Source organism: Coturnix japonica, chromosome 6, assembly GCF_054131305.1.
Source record: "Coturnix japonica strain WE chromosome 6, WE-NBRP24, whole genome shotgun sequence".
NCBI classification, from domain to species: Eukaryota; Metazoa; Chordata; class Aves; order Galliformes; family Phasianidae; genus Coturnix; species Coturnix japonica.
In genome coordinates this window covers 35,566,241-35,588,170 of record NC_140668.1, presented here as the reverse complement: position 1 = coordinate 35,588,170, position 21,930 = coordinate 35,566,241, and the positions used below count along the sequence as shown (strand labels likewise).

The 21,930-nt window shown below is 43.3% G+C and overlaps 1 protein-coding gene across 1 annotated transcript in view; it reads left to right on the top strand.

The window, feature by feature from the left end:
* The window catches only part of LOC107319375 (uncharacterized), a 343,742-nt gene extending 323,615 nt beyond the window's left edge, over window positions 1-20,127 (top strand). The window contains exons 13-14 of the mRNA XM_085550607.1: window positions 3,498-3,681; window positions 19,153-20,127. The gene's annotated coding sequence lies outside the window, so the exon portion shown is untranslated. The remainder of the gene's footprint in view (window positions 1-3,497; window positions 3,682-19,152) is intronic.
* Window positions 20,128-21,930: the final 1,803 nt, after the last annotated feature.

The window sequence follows — 21,930 nt, the reverse complement described above, 5'->3', positions numbered from 1 at the left end:
GTGGCTTTTGCATTATCAGGGAAGAGACGATATTGAGGAGACAGCTTTCTTCATATTTTAAAGGTCTCTGAGTTAATATTTATTCTAAGTAGCTATTTATTTTTGGATACTTATATTGTTTCTAGGAAGGCCACAAAGAGTTCAATGTTATGGAGAAATGGTTACTTTGTGTTTATGGTTAAAGCAAAAACAAGAAGGAAAAAAGAAAGTGCCAAACAATCCTGCCCCAGTTCTTTATTTAAGGAGACAATGTACTTTCCACCCATGCACAGGCAGTGCTTTACAGGCTGTATAATAAAACACTGTTCCAGATATTGTCTAAATAGAAACAGATTTAACCCTGCTGTTGTGACTTGCATCGCTGGGTAATGAAAGTTTTCAGTCTGGTTTTACTTTGTTTTATGCTCACTGTGAGCTGCGCATCCACAAAGCCTTGTGCAAAGAGACCTGTTGTTCCAGTGCCATCTGTTTGTGTAGAAAAGGTGGACGCCCCCTGAAACATAAGGTAACAGCAAGGGTTTGACCTTCTTTGTTAGGTCATGAATTCATCCCTCAAAGTGATATTTCTTGCGAAGACCACTGATCATAAAACAGAGCCCCGTGGTTTCCAGTGGGAGTTTCAGATGCTCATGATAACGAGGTGGTGGTCCCTATTTGTGAGATAGGTCTGAAACCCAAATGTTTCTAAGCCTAAAGCTCTTTGAAGGTGAGTTAAATCATTTACCCCTGTGGTTGTCTACTGATGGCATACTCAGAACTGCTGTAAAGATTCTTTAAATTAAGTTGGCTTTGACAATTACCCACTGCTGTGTTACCTAAAGCAATCTCCAAGCATTTCTCCGTAGGGGGAAAGACCTATGATAAGAGATAGTCCCTGAAGATCCGAGAACAAAAGATGGGCTGCAGCATATGCATGTCAGGAAACGGTCCATTACTCATGAATTGCTCCATTTCCGTACACCAACGGGGGTCACCCTGTCACTGAGGACCAGAAAGATTATAACAATAAAATAAATACTGCTCTATTTACAATTTTACAAGAAAACAACTTTTCATAGCCATTACAGAATGACTGTGGGTTTTTTTTTTTTAAGTTTCCACAAATAAAACACTCTTGGAGGACAGTAGGAAGTTTGCAATTTGAAGTATTTTGCAGTGGGACTAAACGCACATATCCATGTGTCACTGAGCTGGGGCCAGCTGTTGGGGCATGAACTAGGAAGAACCAGATTCTCCTCTTTGTTCCCCTCCAGATTTCCTGTGTGACCTTGAACAAGTCACTGAGTTTCTCTGCCTGTGTGTACTGGCAGTACTGTTTTCCCTTTGACACCCCACGATGCTACGATGCTCCCTTTAATCTGCTTTGTTACGTGGAATATTGCAGTGAGGTGCCACCACAGGCACTGGCAGTGTTACCATTGCTGTGATCGGGATCCTATGCTGTAGGAGTTCTGCATACCCAGAAATTTAACATCTGGTCAGTATAGAATCATAGAACCCCTTCAGCTGGAAGAGACCTTTAAAATCCATCTAGTCCAACTCTTCTGAAATGAGCAAGGAAACCCCCAGCTCCATGAGGTTCTCAGAGCTCATCCAGCCTGACCTTCAGTGTCTCCAGGGATGGGGCTTTCACCAGCTCCCTGGGCAACCTGTGCCATGACAGTGCCTCAACACTTTTATTGTGAAAAACAGCTTCCTCGTATCTGGTCTAAATCTCCTCTCTTTTAGTTTGAAACTATTTCCCCTTGTCCTGTCACAACAGGCTCTGCTAAAGAGTCTGTCCCCTTCTTCCTGACAGCCATCTTTAAGTACTGAAGGGCTGCTCTCAGTTCTCCCTAGAGCCTGTTGTTCTCCATGCTGAACAGCCCCAGCTCTCTCAGCCTGTCCCTGTTGGAGAGGTTTCCCATCCCGTGGAGCATATTTTTGGCCCTCCTCTGGATGCACTCTAACACTACAAGCACTTTACATTCTGCCCACAGCAGGGGCTTGGAGCTAGATGACCTTTAAGGTCCCATGCCATTCTATGATTCATACTCCCATAGCCCTGTGCCAGCCCCTTGCAGCCTACCTGTGTGATTTCCAGCTCAAAAGTCGTCTGATCTCAGCCATGGAAAGGCTGGAGGAGGGATGCTGAGACTGGGCCATGGTGCATTTCCCACCTATGGGTCAGAGGTAACAGGATTTGCCTGCTGTGTGAGAAAGCATTTGAATGAGTACAAGTGACAGCAAGGGCAGGCATCATTACCATAATGCCTGTCTCACAGGTGTTGGAGGTAGTCACTGGAACAAGATCGCCCGAAATTTGTGTCCACTTGAAATGCTCCGTGTTTGTAATCACCGAGCAAGAATGAGCAGGTATGACTCTGATTCTTATCATCTAGCATTAAAACACAGCAGTCACCCCAGCCCGCCTCTTTAGTATTCATTTTACTTATTAAAGCTTCCCAACAAGTCTCTGCAGTGATGTTATCTGCTAAATTGTGTGAGGTTTCTGATCATTAAGTGGATTGGTCTTCAAAGAGCTAAATGAAAATATCAGTGTTACTTAGGTCGTATAGTGCAAAATGACAAGGAGGCCGAAAGACCTTCTGGCAACTGTTAGAGCAAACAAGTGTGGAATATTTTCACTAATGCTTCTTGTGGGTTTTTAGAAAGCTTTTTAATTATTTGGTAAAGCAAGTTAACATGGAGAAGCAGACTTGATCTTAAGCTGGAAGAGGTTGGAACTCCCGACAAGCTTTTTTGTTCCACCGCTGTGACCTGGAGTTATGTGCTCTACTCCTGTACTAACTTTCCTCTCTGCAGAAGGAGCATTGTAATATTCATGTATGCGCTGGAGATATTATTATGGCAATTTCTCTAGTGCTTTGCACATAAACAGATACATTTAAGAAGGTGAGCCTCCCGCTGGTGGGTGTAAACATGAGCTTCAAGTTTTGCACCTGCAATTGCATTTCCTGTATATAACTGAGCACTTGTACCAGTAGAAACCTGACTGCAGAGGTAAATGAGGCGGCAGTGGTTGCCGTAACTTCTACTTGTAGCTGTGTTTTCATTCACTTGGAAAAATAAGCAGCCACAATGGTTGTTGGGGCAAATTGCATCCCCAACCAGGGAGTATGAAAATCGCCCACACAGGCACTGTAAGGAATATTAAACCGCTGCGTGATTTCTTTGGTGTATTTTAAGGACTGATTTTTACATAGGCAAAAATAATGATGAAAAATAATTGTAAAATGCTGCAGTTTCTTGTGTCATATTTTCATACCATCTCCTGTTTGGCATGGGCAGATCCCCAGCCCACCACAGTCCCACTCACCCTGCCCTCAGAGGCTGGAATTTTGCTCTGGGCAGGACAAGGTGGTTCTCCTTACCCCTCACCAGCTTTCCTCCTTATGGGGAAGCAGTGTTTGAGAGGGCTTACAGTAGAGAACTTTTCTGGTAATAAAATTACCAGAGTGTGCCTGTACTCCTTTTGTCCTTCTGTCTCTTTCAAGGTCTTGGTTGCTGGCATCTCTTTCACGATAACTGAGGCATGCTGAGTGAGAAGCATACGCAAAAGCAAAGAGGGAGTTCAGAGAGAGATGGAAGATGGAGGCAAAGAGAAAAAAAAAAATGGAAGTGTTGAGTTTTTAAACAGAAAACAAAGAAGCCTATAACCTAAAAACCCACAACCTAAAGGTAACAGCCATTTCCTATTTCTGTGAAAACTGTTAGGGTTTCTCTAAAGGAAGTGGGGGGGAGGTGGGGAGAGGACAGTTCCTGGTATTTTCCTGAGATTAGAAAGCAAATAAAGGTTAGCAGGTTTCCTATGTGACTGAAAGAAGTGTTTTGAAAAGTGTGAACTCCACCATAGTACAGTCCTTCACTATATGGTAAAGGGTGAGTTACTACAGTGCTGGCTGGGAAGGAGACAAGGAATCTTCACTCACAGTTTACCCCACAGTGTCATTCCTTATGTATAAGGGGGAAAAAAAAGTCTGGTTCGAAGACAGAATAGTTGGTACTGGAATGGGCTGTCCAGGGAGGTGGTGGAGTCACCAACCTTGGAGCTGTTCAAGAACCAAGGAGATATGATACTTAGAGACTCACTTTAGTGGGCATTTTTGATGGTAGGTGGATGGTTGGAATAGATGATCTCAGAGGTCTTTTCCGACCTTAATGTTTCTGTGATTCTATGACTGCATCCTTCTTGGCATTCAGTAACACATGAGTCATTTACACCTAAGGGGTGTGCAGCCCTATGCTGTGAGACACCTTCCGAGCTCATATGGATAATTTGACATATTTGCCACACAGTGACTTAAGCAGATGACCAAAAGATAACCAAAAGCTTTCTCCTTGGTGAAAAATTTATTCACAAAAAGCACCAGTAATGAAAGAGTCAATATGAAATCTCTGGAGGAAGTCAATTAATTGGTTTCAGAAGGACTTTAAACAAGACTGAAACAGATCAAAGCAGTGTAAGGTAATGGTAAAATTTATAGTTCAAAATCAAGTTATTCGGTACTTCTTAAACACAGTATTTTAAACTTCTATGGAAGCATCATAAGGCTCTTAGATTGTACTTGTGATCCTGTGTGATGAGCAATACTTCAGCTCGCCTTCTGCAGATAAGGAAAATGGGCATAACATGGGGAAATGACTGCTTGTTAGGTACAGGCAGCAGGGTGGAGGGACACTCATCACCTGCATTTGCATGTGGCTGAGCTCTCTGCCCACCCCCTTTCCTCTGCTGCATACAGGTGTTATCCAGCTGCACAGAAGGGAAGTGCCCCACTGTAGAAGGTTTGCTGGCTTTTAAAGGGTTCAGTCTTCTGTGTCTTGAGCAAGGGCATGGAACTGAGCAGCTCTTTTGGGTGAATGCCAGTGGGGTTTGCTCCCATTTTCTGATTAATAGCTATTTGGCTGGGGAGGGCAGTTCTTATTCGGGGATAGAAGTTTATATAAGTATTTATTGAGGTGAAGCAATCCAGAATGAAGATGAAAAGAAAACCAACAAAAGGATAGTTGTGGTCTTGGGTCTCTGCTCCTGAAACAGGAGAATCTAAAGCTGAAATGGTTTGGCTTGCTCTGAAGCCTGGCGTGCAGGGCCCATGTTTTTAAAGACGTCATTTTGCATTTGTTGCATCAGTTAGGATTTACATACACTTCTGTGAAATCTGAGCCATAAGTGTTGATTTTAAACAAAGACATTTCCATAGGATCTTTATTGTCTGTGTAGTGGTGAAGTGCTATGAATAATTTTTCCCAGGTGCTTAAACAGGTGGTGTCTTCAAGGGAAGCAGGGCTTCTTTCATGTTCCCTATAATTTGTGCTGTCTTAAGCCTTCATTGTCAATGTCTTGGGTGAACGTTTATGGCTGTTTGAATAGTGCCTTCCCCACAAAGATGCTTGGTACCCAGCTCCTCAATTGGAATATAAGTGCTACAGTTATTTACTTACAGGGAAGGAAATAACACAGTGGCTCTATTTGCTACTCCTAAATTTATTTTCTCTTCTTTTGTGCAGTGTAAAAATGTTAGTCATCACCAATGGCCCTTGGAAATAAGCTTTCCAAATATATTCTCATACTCAATATAGATGCACTGATTACACTCCAGCAGGTCGGCAAGGGGGAATCTGAAATAGTGGCACTAAATGACAAGGAAAAAATCACTGGGGAGAAAACTCTCCATAAAAATCTGAGGATGATTATGGAGCATAGGCAAATGTTGCCAGCGCTGGACTGCATTCTTGTTGAGCCCTCATTTCTCAGACGCCATTGATTAAAGGCGGATGGAAAAGTGCCATACAAAAGAGCAGACTCATGGGCTTCAGCTCCTGTTCCCATCTGCTCATTGGGCTGCAAGTTCAAACCTGCAGGGCAAAATTGGGATTTTTAATCTTATGCTCAGAATCCAAGCAAAAATAGCTGGACTGAGAAGGAGCTGGATGGTTGTTGTTAACTTACAGAACTTGTGAGACTGCCTCTTTGTTAGGATCTCATGTTCAGAAGTGGGAAGCAAACTATAACAGCCAGGTTTGGAAACGTGGACTGATACAGCTGTGAGTTTCCGTTTCTTCATTCAGGTTCTTGAAAAGCCATAGTAGACAAGTTGCTTTCCTAAGTAGCATGTATCATAGGCTTGGATTTATCAACATTTCTAAAAATAATGGACATGTATGCTTGCTGAGATCCATCAATTATGAGGGGATGTTTAAGCTGTATAAACATTTCCATGTGGTTTCAGGGTCTCCCTCAGCGATGTCCTCCGTCCATCCTGTCCACGCTCATTTATTCTAACACTCAGAGAATCCTCTATAACTTACGACACCGCAAAAGTGAGGGATTGATCTTTCCCTGGTGTATATACGTGTGGAAATCATCTGTCTGCACAGAAGAGGGAGGGGGAGGCTGCATGTGGGTTTCAGTGGGGACACTTGGAGGAGGTGGTACTCTTACAAGCCAAGATACTGCTTGCTCAGCCAAAGAGCTCAGTGCAGTAAGACACAGAGGTATGGTGCTATAGGACAGTATCACCTTTGCTTCTCCAGCCACATGTAGATCATCTCTAGGATAACAGCAATAGCTGATGTGCACATTTATATAAATATATATACCTCAGTGGTTGTGTGTGTGTGATACATAATCCTTTTTTCATTTGTTTCATGAAAGCTGCCATTAGGGCATGTAAACTGAAGCAAACTACCAAGTGCTTACTTTGTTCAGAAATAATCTGAAATACTTTTTTCTTCTTCCTCCTCCTTGTTTTTCCAGCCGTATGGATTTGCCAGTTCACTGCATCGTTGCATGTTTATAACACAGCATTTCTTCAGCAGCTGTCACTATCTCACAATGCCATAGTACATCTTGTGTATTGAGTTCCAAACCATGATACAATAAAAAACAGCTTACATTTAAAGAATAGATGGCCCTCCCTTGACATCCATTTGGACACTGGTTGTGGACCTCAGAGAAGGCAAAAAGTGCTAGCAGCACTCTCAAATATGTCCAGTGTTCCATCTGTATGTCAGGGCAATTAATTCACCACCGGTGCTTGACGTTTAGCAAGATGCAGTTTAGGGTACATTTGGCAGAGAGATGTTTTTCTCTCTGTGCTAACTGGTAGCACACAAATTGGCTGCTGGGATGTAGCGTGGGATGCTGACTTGCTGATGGTTGTTTTCAGTCTAGGAAAAAGCTGGGTGAAAATAGAATAGGAGAGCCCACAAACAAAGGTTGTGTGCAAAATTGGGAGATTTCAGTGGGCTGGATTATAGTTGCCCTTGGTCTCATCAGAACAATGTATGGATCAGAGCTGAGCTTAAGAAAAAATTAATTTGTGATGCTGTTCCTTGACCAAAAATATAAAGGATCTCTAAGAACTGCCTTAAGATGATGCTGTCTAGAAGGGCAGGGAAGTATTGAGGCTGTCTGCTATTATTCTTGTTGTCTTCTTTGCCTGAGAAAGGACCAAGAAGTGGGGAAATGACTCTGTAGACTCTTTTGTCACGTTATCATTTGCTGAGTGCCTGTATTGGGCCAAAATGCAGGATTCGCTGATTGCGTGACTCGGGTTCATCTCATTGTGTGAGAACATGTGTGGGTGTCAAGTCACAGGGAGAAGAACATCTTACCCTTTTTCTCATGTAATCAGAGAGCTTAAATTCGGTCATGCTGGGGCAACCCCTACCCCTTGTCCACCTAGCTTGTATTTGGTGCAGATGTGGTACTTTTTCAGAAACTTGGTAGGTCTGACTTTCTGCTTGTGCTTTTACCCTTTGACCGTCACCAGAGCGTGAGGAAAGGTTTTTTTTTCCCCACCTAATGAATATTATGACACGATAGCTTGAGTTATCAACATGTCTTATAACATGTTGCAGATGGTGGTTTAATGATGTAACGTCGCTTCATAGAAAAGAAAATACATACCTGGTAGCTCAAACTTGATCAGATAGCAGTAGACTGCAAATTGGTGTTGCTATTTCCTCTCACGTGATCCTGTTTGATGATATTTTACAGAAAGCAACCAGGAGATCTTTCTTCTTACAGTCAGTAATTAGCAGAGAAAGAGCAACTGTGCAGTACTAAGATTATCCAGCAGCAGAAAGAACATCCTAATCCCAGACATGAGAGACAGGATGTCCATTAGGAATGGTAGCCACTGATCAATAGTCTAATTTAGCATAGAGGGGTTTTATTGCTTTGGGAACTGGAGGAAGAGAGGGAGGTATTGCAATGTCTTTAGTTCCAGTCCTGTCTCTGCTGCTGATTCACCCCAAAGAGACACTGGCTGACTCCACTGCTTTTCCACAGCCATAGGATCAAGCAATAATTTTAAAATAGCAGAGCATTATGTGTTTTGAATATGCATTTGATTATATATGGGGCTGCACAAAGGAAGAAAATCCATTTCTGATATCAAGGGTAAGCTGACGTTTGTCTACAATTTGTTTAGGATCAAATCTGCCAAATCTATGGTCCTCAGGAAAAAAATAAATCTCTTTTCAGACATTTGGTGCCTTTTTCAGTTTTTGTGAGGTTTTTTTCTTTTCTTTTAGAAAATAAAAATAGAGATAAAATTCCAAAGCAGAACTTAGAAAACTTTACTTTTAACAATTATGCAAGTATTTCCTGCAGAGTATGAATGTTTCCATATACCTTTGTCTCCCCATCACCTCCTGTGCTTATTTCTCAGAAATAAGATGGTAACTGTGAGCTGGTGAAGTGCATCACCTTCAGTGGAACCACCTTCAGTGGCTGTCAAAGGTTTTTCTAACCAGGTGAAGGGGTAGAAGTTGCTATTACTGCACAAAGTGGGTAATTAAGAGTAAGCATTACCTGTAAAACCTTTATGTGCTGGAATTTACATCAAGGTCATGTAATCACATGGGTAGGAGGCAGCTCTCATCCTTGCTCTGTTCCTCAGAGGAATTGCTGTTGGTCTAAAACCCGGGGAGGACAAGTCTAGCATAATGCAGGAAAAGTGATAAAATGGTGGCACCAGTCTAATAGATTTTCAAGGAGATTGAGCAGGAGCCACTGAAGGTAGCAGTGAGGCATAGAAAGCAAAAGTACACCAGGCCTTGTTTAATTATCTTTTTCACACTGCATTAATCATCACAAAAACAGGATTATGCCTATTTTTACATCAGGGTTGAAGGGTAATACAAATGTCATTTTGAGCACTGTCTGTCATTAGCAACTGTTAAATTAAAGGTTTGAAGAGCAAAATAATGAAGGGAGGCTGCTCCCTTGACCTATTTTTCACCAACTTCTTCCTCTTTGACCTCTGAATCTGAATTTCCCTTATCAAATCATCGTCTGATTTCCTATGAGTGTTCTTGCTTTCCCCAGCCCCCACAGCCATGCTGCTTGTTCCCATGACCTCGCTCTTCAGCTGTCTTATTTTATGTGCTGGTTTGACAGTCAGTCATTTTTTTTCCTTCTAAAGCATCCATAACTCTTCATTCTCTAGTAATCTTTCCCCATCTCCAGTTGCTCTTTCAGCAGCTCCACTGGTGCCACGGTTGACCTCAGGCTCCTTCACCATCTGTTTAAATCTTCACCACCAGTTACCATGGCCCAAGTCTCAGTCCCAGTCGCTGTTAAAACTTCTCCTCATTAGTAATCCAGAGTTTCCTTCTGGATTCCTGTTTTTTCTCTCTGGGTTCCTCGCTCTTCTATCTCCTGCATGGTTCCCAGTTATTCCTTTTTGACTCCACCTTTGAAATAATTTAAATGACTCCTCTTTTTTTCTATGGTCTCAATCCAGATGTGATCATAATCTGGTGTTTCAAGAAGAGGTGCGCAGAAAAGTTTGGCTGTTTATATGCTTAGAGTGTGGTTTAATGATGCGGGATCTCTTCCCACCCCCACAAGGGCAATAGTGAGTCATGAAGTTAAATATACCTGTTCCTGTGCTTGCATAGTTACTTGTTCTACACTCAAGGAGGTACAGGTTCTGTACTGAGTTTGTCTGTAGCAGTCGTCTCAGTGATGGCTCATGGTGACTGCTGCAGAAAACCATCCAGTTTTTAATGTCCTTAAAAGTCTCATATTGCAATTCCCATTGAATGCATAGGAGAATTTATAGGTCTATATGAGAATTTATAGGTATATATGAATTTATGGGAGGGGGCTTTAAAAAAAGAAATGCGTGTTGTCTTCTGGAGTGGAATTTATTCTAATCTTTTCAGCTCCTTCTACTCATGTGTCAGTATAAACTCTGACATATAGCTCAACATTTCCCTTTGCAGACTCTGATTGCTCTATATTCTCTTTGGCTTGGGCGCATGGAGGAGCGAGTGTTGCCAAGTTAGGCAGAGTTCCAGTTGGTGTATGAGATGCTGTGTTTTTCAGTGGGGTGAAATAGCAGGACCCAAGTCTGAAAACCAGACTAGAACAATTTCTAGTGATTTAAGGATGTGAAATGAATCGAATCAGTCACAGCTCTGATTTTGGTGGAATGTGCAGGAATATATCTTCTCTCACTAGCTTCCATTGGCCGTGATCAGTCTTTATCACCCATACCTCTACCTGAGCCATGGACAATCGACTGCATCTGTTTCTACTTTACTAATTTGATCTACCTAGGAAAACTACTCTTGCAGGAACTTTAAAGATGAAAAATAGCACAATTTATAATCTCTAATACAACTGAGCTCTAGGCACCCTTGTGCAGGTTTGTGATTCCATACAGTTCTACAGTTCAGTACTGAAGAATGCCTGTGTGAGTAGGTTATTCCATCAACTCAGTGCAGCAGGTATTTTTCACCTTGTTCCAGAGAAGGTGGGAGGATATAGCAACTGATGAAGACAGGATACCAGACAAGATGGAGCACTGGCTTGATTCCATATGATAATTTCAGCTTAATTGTTTTGCCTTTAGGCTGCTGTATCTGATTAGACCAGTCTCTAGCTGATCCAAGGTTAGGAGAATGCAAAACCACTGCAGGGTTGTGCTAAACCCAATGCAGCCAGACCAAACAATCTGGGTCAGTTATGCATGCAGATCTACAGATACAAGCACGCATGCAGTTTTGCATGGGAACATAACATACAGTAGCCCCAAATTTGGGAGGGGAATAAGTAATTTGCTGAGATAAAAGTTGTGGCCTCTGTAGTGGGCTGTGTAGTCATATAAATAAATATAAAAGTCCACTTTGGAGCAGCGTTTTTTTAATACTAATTGGATGCAAAAAAATCTTATCACATTAGTAACCTTCATACCTTTATAATAACTCTTTTATTGTACTAGCCAGCTTGGTTTTCACTAATATGATACGAAAGACTTGCTAATATATTAGGAAAGTCACTAACACTATTAATTTACTAGATAAATTACTTCTCTATCTTGGAACTTTAAATGAAATGGAATTCACTAATCCTAATTGGTTTGCCTTCTACCAGAATTATTTCCCATTAGTTCAGCATGTTTTCTTTTTTCATACTTGAATAGAAGAGATTTCTTAAACTCAAAGCCTTGGGGTACAGTATATGGGTTTATTAATTATCAGGTATTCATTCAAGGGGGTTAATTAAGCAATAACTTTCCATTGACTGGAATATACAAAGGAATAAAAGGCTTGACTTGTCCTGCTGATTAAAGCACTGAGGCCATTGTGTCATCATTTTGTTCCATTTGGTTGTGGGAGAATAAAGATTTTTCCACTGTTTAACATAATTGGCTGAGAGCTCGGAGACCCCATTCCTTGTGTATAGGAACTCTGTTGTTTTGTTGATTTTTGCCCTTTTTTTCACCCTGCCTCTGCGCGGCGGCGAGTGCCGTGACCTTTCCTCATGGCTATAGACCTCAGTGCTGTGACCACATTTTGTCACCTGGGTCTGAGAACTGCAATGCAGCAAAGGAAGCTGAACCCGTGGGGAAATGAGGAGACGGTGCCGAATGCGAGCTGCCTGCTGAGTAAGCAGGGTATCGTGCTGTAAGCACATGACACCAATGCTGAGGAATCGGCGCTTGGCCGTGTATTGGCTTCCAGACAGAGTTTATGGTGTTGGCTTTGACGTTTGGGTTTAATTCAAACCTCTTTGGAATCAGTGGAAAGTCTTGCCATGTACTTCAATTGATTTTGGACCTGGCCCAGAAATCTCTGAATAGCTTGTCTATGCGAGAGACACCCTCTCTTCTCGTGGATATTGCCTCATCTTTTGAGAGGAACAGCATGGCAGCTAGAACATCTTTTCTGTGAAAGAGAGCACGCTGCTCTCAAGTGAGTTCTTGAGCCTCTTGTAAGAGGTCCTGCAGTCTGCAGCTCATCCTGCAGGGTCTTGGCTCTATTGACTTTTCAGGTGTCCCTTTGAAAAGTGGATCCTCCAAGGGTATAAATTAATATATTATAATTGGTGGAAGAGAAGGGGATTTTTCCTAGAGATTTCCTAGGTCCAACTGAACTCCATTTACTGTAACAGCTTCCCCGGAGCTGTGGCAATCTGCTTTCATTAGAACAGCCTCTGAGCATCTCTCGATTATGCTGAGGAATGGGGCTCCACTGCAAATTTAGCTGACCCAGGCTGTGGGAGCGCAAAGGCCGTCTTTGCTCAGGCCTCCCACGTACTCTCATTTGCACTTTGCAAGTCTTGAGCCTGAACCAACTCTCTGCTGTCCAGGCTCTGAAATCCATTTATAAAAGAAGCCTGTGGTTGTGTCTGTTTGTTGGTAAACGCATATTATACACAGGCTAGAGCTGGCTGGCTGGCTGGCTGAAACTGCTACTTGCAATCAGCCCTGCATCACTGAGTCAGCGCATCCCGAAGCCTTAGCACATCTCTGCCCAGGGGAAGCAGGGCTCCGTGCTCACCGCACCCAGGAAGGTGGGGCTCCAGGTACCAGCGGTGGAGCCCACTCATCCCAGCCAGAGGAGGAGAAGGAGGTGGGGCTGCTGGCTGAAAAAGTGTGTGATGTTAGAGTGACTGCTGAGTTTATTCTCCAACAAGCATTAGCATGCTTTTCTCATTTGATTGTTTTGGTGATTGTGGTAAAGTGCAGATGTTACGCAATGGTAGGACTGGTAACACTGGCCACTGCCAACTATAGTGCCAGGAATCATTTACAAGCTTCCCAGCAACAAGCTTTGTCAGCACACGTTTCACCTCCTGTAACCATTGTAGGCACCAGACTCTGTCATGGGTGAGACATCCCTTCCATTGGGGAAGACCACATCACTCCTCTGGAAGAAGGGCCTCTTGCTTGAGCCAAACTTTTCTCTTTCGGATCTTGCAGGGTATCTCTGCAGGTCAACCAGAGAAGCTGAGATGCCAGCATCACCCAACTGAGCAGAACACTTTGGTAAAATGAAGGGATTTCGAAATCTCAACAAGAAAGGCTGTAAGATTGCCTTGAGTGTTTGAAATAATGTATGTGTGCATATATCTAGGTATACCTGTATAACAACATGAGCCAAGTGACTTGCTTTGGCTTGCTTATCATTCTAAGACATAAAACAGGTAATCTAGCTTTATTTGACACCTACGATAATCATCCAAGAAAATGAGAGGCTCTGTAATGGAGGTCTATAAACAGGTCTTGCAGGTCATTCGCACAAGTTGGCTGTGCACGCCAGAGCTCTATGGAAACGTGGCTATAAACACTGGTTTGGATCAAGAGCTTCTCCACTGACAGAAAAGACAAAAACTGAAGCTGTGCAAAACTGAGTAAGTCTCAGAAAATGATTCACCCTCTTAATTAGTTTTCCATTTTGGTTCATGGAATGCCCTTAGGTGGCTGCAGTGGGCTCGAATTTCTTCTTTCTGGGCAGAGTTCACCTTTGCACAAGGGCTGGGAAGCACTTCTCTCCCACCCTCCACACTCATAGAAGCCTAGGCAGAATCCTTTAAGGGAATATTTTCCTTTACCCAAATTATTCTGAATCACACTAATTTCCTAAGGCGCAATCACATGTGGCTACGAGGCTCATTTAATTGCCACCACAATGGGACACTGGGAAGCTTGTCCCCTTGCCTTGTTAAGCAATGCTCTGTTCACATCTCAGAGAAATAGCCCTAAGTGCACCACTGCAATTTTCTGTCACGACAGCCACCAGTAAAAGCAACTGCATGTGTGAGCAGTCCTTGCAGAGTGCAGTGCTGTCCGGGTTTGTTTCCCAGTCGTCTTCATGCTAGGAATCTTCATTCTGTGGGTGAATCGAGAACTCATTAAAAGAGGCAGAGCCAGCGAGCAGAGTGAGGCATGCACTCTCTGAACGTGCAGAATGCAAATGCCTCTGCTCTGCCATCTCGTACCAGCACAGCTTGAGCAAACTCATGCTGCAACGTGAACAATCGCACAGTGGCTTTATGTAAAGTTTGTGTGGTCACTGAAGCTCAGTTCAGTAGGGATGGTTTGCTCTCTTTCTTTTGAGTAGTAATAAATGGAGAGCTTTGCTGCAGCCACCTCCATCTGTGATTTACAACTACATCCTTAGAAATGGCTTTCCCACTGAAATAGTTCACTTCGATCAGGACAAAAGGAGTGGAAAGAGTCCCCATGTCATGCCTCGGGCCATCCTAGGGAGGGGACAGGCAATTCAGTGCCTCGTCTCTCCCAGATCTCCCCCTACAATAAGCTTGGAGAGATGACTAAGCTGGGGAGAGGAGCTGGAGCTGTATGAGGTAGGTGTGTAGGAGGTTGCCGGTGGGGTTGTTCCAGCTTATGTTGGGAGTCACCTTGACCCAGCGTTGCAAAGGAAATGTAAAACTAAATTTCTTCATTCCTGCCCCACCAACTGCGTAGCATAAAATGTATCACTTTCTTACTTTCAAATAGCATTTCTATATGCATTATTAATGTAACTAAAACCCAAGCCTTCAATTTATCACTCCCTGGACACTTGCACATAGAAACGTGTGTTATATCATTGTCTGTTTAGTGATGGTGTTAAGTTCTAGCTGGAAAAGAGAGGCATGGTGTTAGGAACTGTATCTTTCCCAAAGGGAATACCAAAATCTTAGATTTTTTTCAGGACAGCAGTGTGTAAGGGTCACCCCAGCTCTGACTGTACGGGGACAGCTGTGCAATGAGAGGCTGTGGCCTGTTCACCCTATCCCACCAGGCAGGAGCTCAAATTTGGCTGCCTCCACCGTTGTACCTTCATTAATCAGTGATTTGACTGTTTTTCTCCTTCCAGGGTTTTCCTGATAAACATCAGTTTAAAACCCAAACCTGTAGCCCACTAATAAATCATGGTTATTTCGGTCTATCAAGCTTGCATCTGGCTCAACCTTAACTTCCCCGTGCCCTGAGGAAGACTTAGATTTGGGTGCTCTATAAGGTGCCAGAAACAGAGGAAAGTTTATGTAGCTGGGGGATTTTAGCAACCATCAGAAACCCTAGAGCTCCCCATAGAAGCTGCCAGCAAAGAATGTATTCTCCTAGTCAGATTGGCAGAAGAAGTACAGACACCTCCAAGAAACCCAGCAGGGGCTGCGGTTTTGGCCCAGTGAGATTTTAAAGTTGAGTTTCCCATCAAAGCTACATGAAGTCAATGAAGGTATTTCCATTGATTTGAAAGGGCTTTGAGGTGTATCCAGAGTCCCAAAGCCTGAGCTGCACAATGGCATGAGAGGGAAAGGAGACATCTGCTCCCTTGATCCTTGAGGAGACAGGTGAGTTGGAGCTGCAGGAAGTGCTCCTGAAGCACCTTGCTGGAGTGTAGGGTTTGGTTCCTAATGCCTGGCACTTGCATTCAACTACACCTGGGAGAAACCAGCTGCTCAACTCTGGGTACTGTCAGTGAAGACCAGGATTTTGACTTTCGTAATTAGCAGCTAACGTCAGGAATCAGTGTGCCAGGCAGCAAAGGGGTCCCTTCCCTAAACATCTGCCCCCGGCACCCCGCTAGGAGGAGAAAAATATGAACAGAGGGAATTAAAGTGACAGCCCCTATGATCTGGCATATGTCACTGCCTCCGAGGCTGATTTAACTGGGCAGCAGGTAGGGGAGACAAATATTCGCTAGAGAAGCTGAAGAAAATGGAGGCGAGGCAGAATGAGATAAAACCTATTAGAGAGAGTGTTTTACAGTGCAATTCCTCAGGGGCTGGGGAGGAAGGAGAAAGCTCACCATAAATGGAAAAAGGCTCGAACTATAATTAATTCACCTTCTCCCAGCTTTGCACCATATTTATACTGTATTTCCATGCAAGATTTAAAAAAAAAAAAGCACAAAAACTCAACGTATTCAGTAATTTTTATGTTCACAGCAGATAACTGTCTTGCAGCAGATTAGCGTACTGGTATAGCTGCTGTATGTATGTAAGGGCTTTGGATGGTCTGGGACTTAAGCTTCAGATGAAATAATCAACCCTGACTGAAAGGACATTTATTGGAAAGGCAGTATGAGAAGAGATGGTGCTGCTGTCTGAACTGCCTGACTCCTGCAAATTAACAGCGTAAAGGAGAGGTTTTCTTGGAAATCTGTAGGCGAGAGGCTAAGTTCCTCTCCTTGCACTCAGCCAAGTGGGGTCAGAAGCGCCGCAGGCAGCTCCCATCCCAGAGCTGCTGGTCACTCACTGTCAGTGTGGGATGTGTCAGGCGGCTCATTCCTTGCCAACAACAGGCTGGGAAATGAGGCTGCACGGAATACTTGTAGCACAAGCTGTAGTAGATTCCAGCTTACCTGTGCAGCAAAGGTAAGCCTGTACCACATATCATTTTTGCTTCTCATATGGTCTTAGGAACAGAATAGAGACCTGAAGACTTGATAGGTCTCAAGCCGGAATTGACATAATCACTTTTGCTATTTAGAATGAAAGCAGATAATATTGCTGAGATTCCAGGGAAGGTTTTGGCTGTCCCCAGGTTCAAGGACGCTTGGGTCAGGGGCTGGAGTCTGACAGGAAATCAAGGCTAACCTTTGTACTTCCCCCTCTGTTACTGTTGAATATACAGAAAAAAAAAAAAAAGAAAAAAAAGAAATATCTGGAAAGAAGCAAAGTAGCAAAGTACATATACCTCTGCAGCCTAAGAGCTGCTTTCAGTACTGCAAGCTTTTATGTAGAACTCAATAAAATGCATTTGCAAACATAATTACAGATCCAGCAATGTTCTCTAATAATGGATTATATAAAGCCATGTTATGAAATGCATTCACATCGGGTTCTTGGCAAATTGTACTACCTACTGTAACCAAGTGCTATAAAACCAACTACAAGTATATAGAAATTACTGACACAGGGTAAGCACCCCTGAAATAAAGTGCAGTTTCAGAGGGTTGCAAAATGTACTGTAGAGGGTGGTGGAGGTGTTTTGAACCTGCTGCAGCCAGCAACACAGCAGAGGAAGCCGTTCTTGGGGAAAGCATGGTGATAAATGGCTCCTCAGTGCATATCACGTATTGGCTCTGGGCCTGCAGGTTGATCCAGGTGTCCTTATGTGCCGCAGAATTTGGTCCTGTTTTCTCATGTTGTGAATTCCCACCAAAGTATGTAGGGTTCTGGCTGGGCATTGAGTAATTAAAAAATAATAATAAGAAGAAGAAGTTAAGATTTTGGTTCTGAATTCACATCAAAATTTTCTGATGTTGCTTCAGTGTGCTGGACTCCCACATGAAGGTTTTATTCAAAACCCTTTCAATTGAGTGGAAATTTACTACCGATTTGGACAATCTCTGGATAAAGTCTTGCTTTAATTTTGTCAGATTACTTCTTCAGGGCAGAAGGGATGTTATTCTGAGTTATTAGGTTATGAATGTTGCTGTGTCATGAGGAAAACAAATGGATTTCTTGTTCTACTTCCTCATCACTCAAAACAACCTCTAGTAAAAGATAAGCAGAACCAGAACGGATAAAAAGGAAGCCCCTTTCCTTTTCTCACTGCAATGAACCTTTACCCAAACCCTTTTATTTTTTTTGTATGGTTCCTGTTGTTCATATATTTCCTATTTCTGCCTTAGTTGGGAGCATTGTCATAATCACAAAAGTTCCTATCATTTGTTTCATTGCTAGTCAGAAAAATCTTCCCCAGAGCAGGTTTTCTAACACTGAGCATTTGAGTAGTTAGTGAAAGCAAAGAGCAAAGAAACAATGGCTACTGCTTCTAGGAACTGCAAGTTCAGCTTCAGCCTGCAACTGCAGGAACGGGTCTCTCAGTATGTTGGATAAAACTTTGTAGGGAATGATTGCAAGCAGCTCTAGATCAAGGGATCTGAGTGCAGTTGAGTGAGGTGCCCTTTCAAGCTGTTTCCCTGCATATTTTCCTTATGAAAGCCAAGTAGTGGGGTCTGGTGCATAGCCATTCTGTAGACATGAGATTGGCATGCAACTGGGACACATGTTTAAATACAGAAACTCAACCTTATTTCCTTAAAAGCAGCTGTACTGATCATTTGCAAGTACATCTCGCCTCCACAGACTGGGAAGCACTTTGCAAATATTGTTGGAGGCTCGCAATGTTCTTGAACTTGGGTAAACTTGATCCTAGGGAGGTTAAGTGATTTACTCGAGGTTGCCCAGTAAATCACAGGTAGAGGTAGGAAGTGAAACAGCAGCATGACTGCAAATGACATCCTTTAGCCTTCAGAGGTGCTACTGTGTGTAAATAAAGGCCTGACCCTGTTGGCTGTACTCATGTGAGCAGTCTGAAATAGATGGAAGGACTTGCATGGGAAAAGGGCCGTGATATTGGCCTCTTTAGGCCTTCCTAAAATGCACAAAGCGTTTAATATTTCCCAGGAGGTGCTGCTGACTTCACTTCGTACCAAAGTATCTTACAGCAACAATGGCAAAGGCATTTTACCCCCTGGCGCACAAAAGCCAAGATCTAACATGAGAGCTCTTGGCAGGCACCAATCTACCAGCACCTGAGAACAGTGGCATGTATTGGAAATGAGCTGTGGCATCCACACTCCCCTCCTTCAGAGGGAAAGAAGAGGTTTTGTGTCACAGTATGGACCGAGAGATTCCTCAGCTGGTAAAAAACACGATGTCTGTATTTCTTCCCAGCAAAAGCTTGGCTCTCCCCCAGCTGCAGCAACCTAAGGGGCTAGTATGTAAGAAAGACCGCATTAAAAATATGACGTAGAAATATGTCTTTAATAAAAGGAAAAGAAAATTCCCAAATTCGTTCTTCGCTCTCTGCAGAAAAGGGACTCCTAGCTACAATACACTTTTCACCTATTTAAGTCTCTGCTCTTCTTATTCCCTTTCTTTAGCAGATTTGAAATGAATGAAGAGGTAAGAGATGACAACGGTAGTAAACTGTGCGAGTTGCATAAATGCAGAGTGGATTTTAGTGCCTAATGCACTCAGCAGAGATTTCCACCGTGAAGACGGAGTGAAGGAGCCTGCAGCATCGGAGGGGAAATCAGCTGACGGCACCACTCCGGCGTGCAGAGATGTGAAACTGCCACATACAGGGAAAGTGGAAGCGACTACTGTAACCTGCAATGGCACCAACTCCCCAGAGCTTGAACTTCTGCGATAAAGGGAAAGAGATCATTAACTGCGCGTGGGGATCGCTCGTGGAGGAGGAAAAAAAACACCCTTTAACTCTGGAGTTTTTAAAAGTGCCCTTGTTTGTTTTCTTGGCAGAGGATCGGAGCATTTGGCACCCATCCTTGGAAGGTGGCCCGGCTGTAAAAATGCTGGGGTTGGCCCTTTACATGCTGTTGCTAAGCGGACGGCCCAATAGCCGGCTGGGGCCCTCCAAACCCCACCCCACACTCCGGTCGGATCCAGCCTGTATTAAAAGCCTCACTTCTCCCACTTGCTAATAATATTATTTTTTTTTAAATTTTTTTTTAAACCAAAGAAATGTCAAATTTATATAAGCAAAACCACCCCAGCTGTGCCAAGAGGTGCGGGGCGTGCAGCCCATGCCCCACAGAGCCCCATTGCTTTGGGCCTGCGGTGCCGCTCCCGTCAGACCCGTTCCCCTTCTTGCTCCCCGCTCCCACAGCCGCAAGGTATAGCACAGAACTAAGGGTGATTTTTTTTTTCCTTCCCTCCCCCCCCACGCTCCCTCCCTTTTTCTTTTTTAATAACTTTATCAACTCTGAACCCTGGGATGATTTGTGCGTTTCATATTCTCCCTGCGCTTTTACTCTCAGTTAGAATTTGGATACTTTCCATTTCTCTTCCTCCCCCCCTCCCTCCTTTTCTCTTTTTTTTTTTTCTTCCTTTCCCCCTGCTTGTTTGCGGTTTTGCATGAAAAGGCATTGTTAACTCTTTCACGATCCGCTTGGAAGAAGACTTTCTTGGCTCGGCTGCTGGAGGCGTTGCTGGAAGAGCAAAATAGAAGTGCACGGTTTCAAAACCATGGGCTGAAAAGAAGAACAGCAATGGAAAAGATTTACATTGAAACTGCTACTGTAGGAAAAGCAGAGCTCGGAGAGCCGAGCGCTGGTATTTGTTTCCCAGAGCGCTGCTCTCGCCGCACTGCACAAGGTCTCCCATAACAGATGCTGGAAGGCAGCAACACGGGAGGTCACAGACACAGAACTGTGAGGATGGGCACCTGTCCCCGTTTCAGTGTGCACAGAACATTGCTTTTGCATGCAGAATGGGAGATAGCGTGCTTTGCTGCTGCCTGTGTGCAAAAGAAGCAAATAGGCGTTCTTCCCCACTGCACCTGGATAAAATGTGGGGAAACAGGAGGTCGGCGGCGTAGCAGAGATGCACAAAAGGACGTGGGGAATTTTTTCCCTAGGATCTGCGAAAAGTGAAGGATTCATTTTCCCCTTTGTCCCCTGAGATGAGAGGCTGGGAAGTTGGCATCTGTCACTCCAAGCCTTTTTTTCCTCTTCCTCAACACTTGCAGCTGCAGAAAGTGGGTCCAACACCGCTGCCGGCCGAGCCGTGCACGAGAGGTGCCCAGCTGAGCTCCTTGAACTGCTGCGAGCAGAGATGGCTCAAACAGTTGGCAGCGGTGAGGATCAGTTATCTTTTTCTTTTAAAAATAACACATTATGCAAGCAGGTTTTATTGTAGTTGTGGGCATTTATTCTTCCTTGCTGGAGATGGTAGAATAGTCTCCTTGGAACCAAACAGGAGCATAAATTTAATAATGTGACACTCTGGGTGCATTAAATGGCACAGCATTTCTCCTAAAAGTTCTAAAAGCACATACATTAAAAAAAAAAACAACTCAAAAAAAAAAACCAAAACCCTTCGTATATTTGCACATCCTGTGGTAATTAGCACATGAATATTTTCCATTTGTAGCCTTTGAAAAAATACTTTTCGAGTGGTTAAAATCCAATTTCTTTCCAGCATCCTCCACAGCCTTTTCGTGGGATTCCTGCTCTTAAATATTTGTATGCACGTTTGTGCGTGTGTTTGCTGTGCCTGTTAGTTCCGTTTTGTAGAACAAATGGAGAAAACTAAAATATAGATTTTTAACAACTCCAGGATTCCCTGCAGACAGGGTTTTGTACTGCAGCGGCTCAGAGGAAGAACACAGCGTGTAATTCTACATACATCAGAGCCCTTTTCCATTGCTCTTACCTCGTCAGCTGAATGGAGAATTATAAAGACTATGTCCCTGATTCTGTAAAGATTTGAAAAAGAGGCTTAACTTTAGGCACACAGGTAACTTCAAAGGGAATTAAGGGGAAATATGAGATGTGAGTAGTTCATGACAGGCAGATGCATTAGAGAGAACAGTCTGCACAGAACTTGATCCAGAAGCTCAGGAATTACATTAATTGACCTTTGTGAGCTAAACAAAAGCTGATTGGAAAATACATTTGGAAGCTAAAGTGAAATATTATAACAAAATAAACCTCAGTGCAATGTATGTTCTTATTACAGAGCATCCTTTGACTCGTCTATAGGCAAGGGGACTGGTGCTGCAGAAGGGAGTGGGAGCATTGCCATTGATTTTAGTGAGGCCAGAATTTTGCCCAAAACATTTACTTTCTCCTGGCTCTGACGTATTTTTTTTATTAACTCTGACATTGTTTCAAGCATCTTTGCTGTCACATTGCATG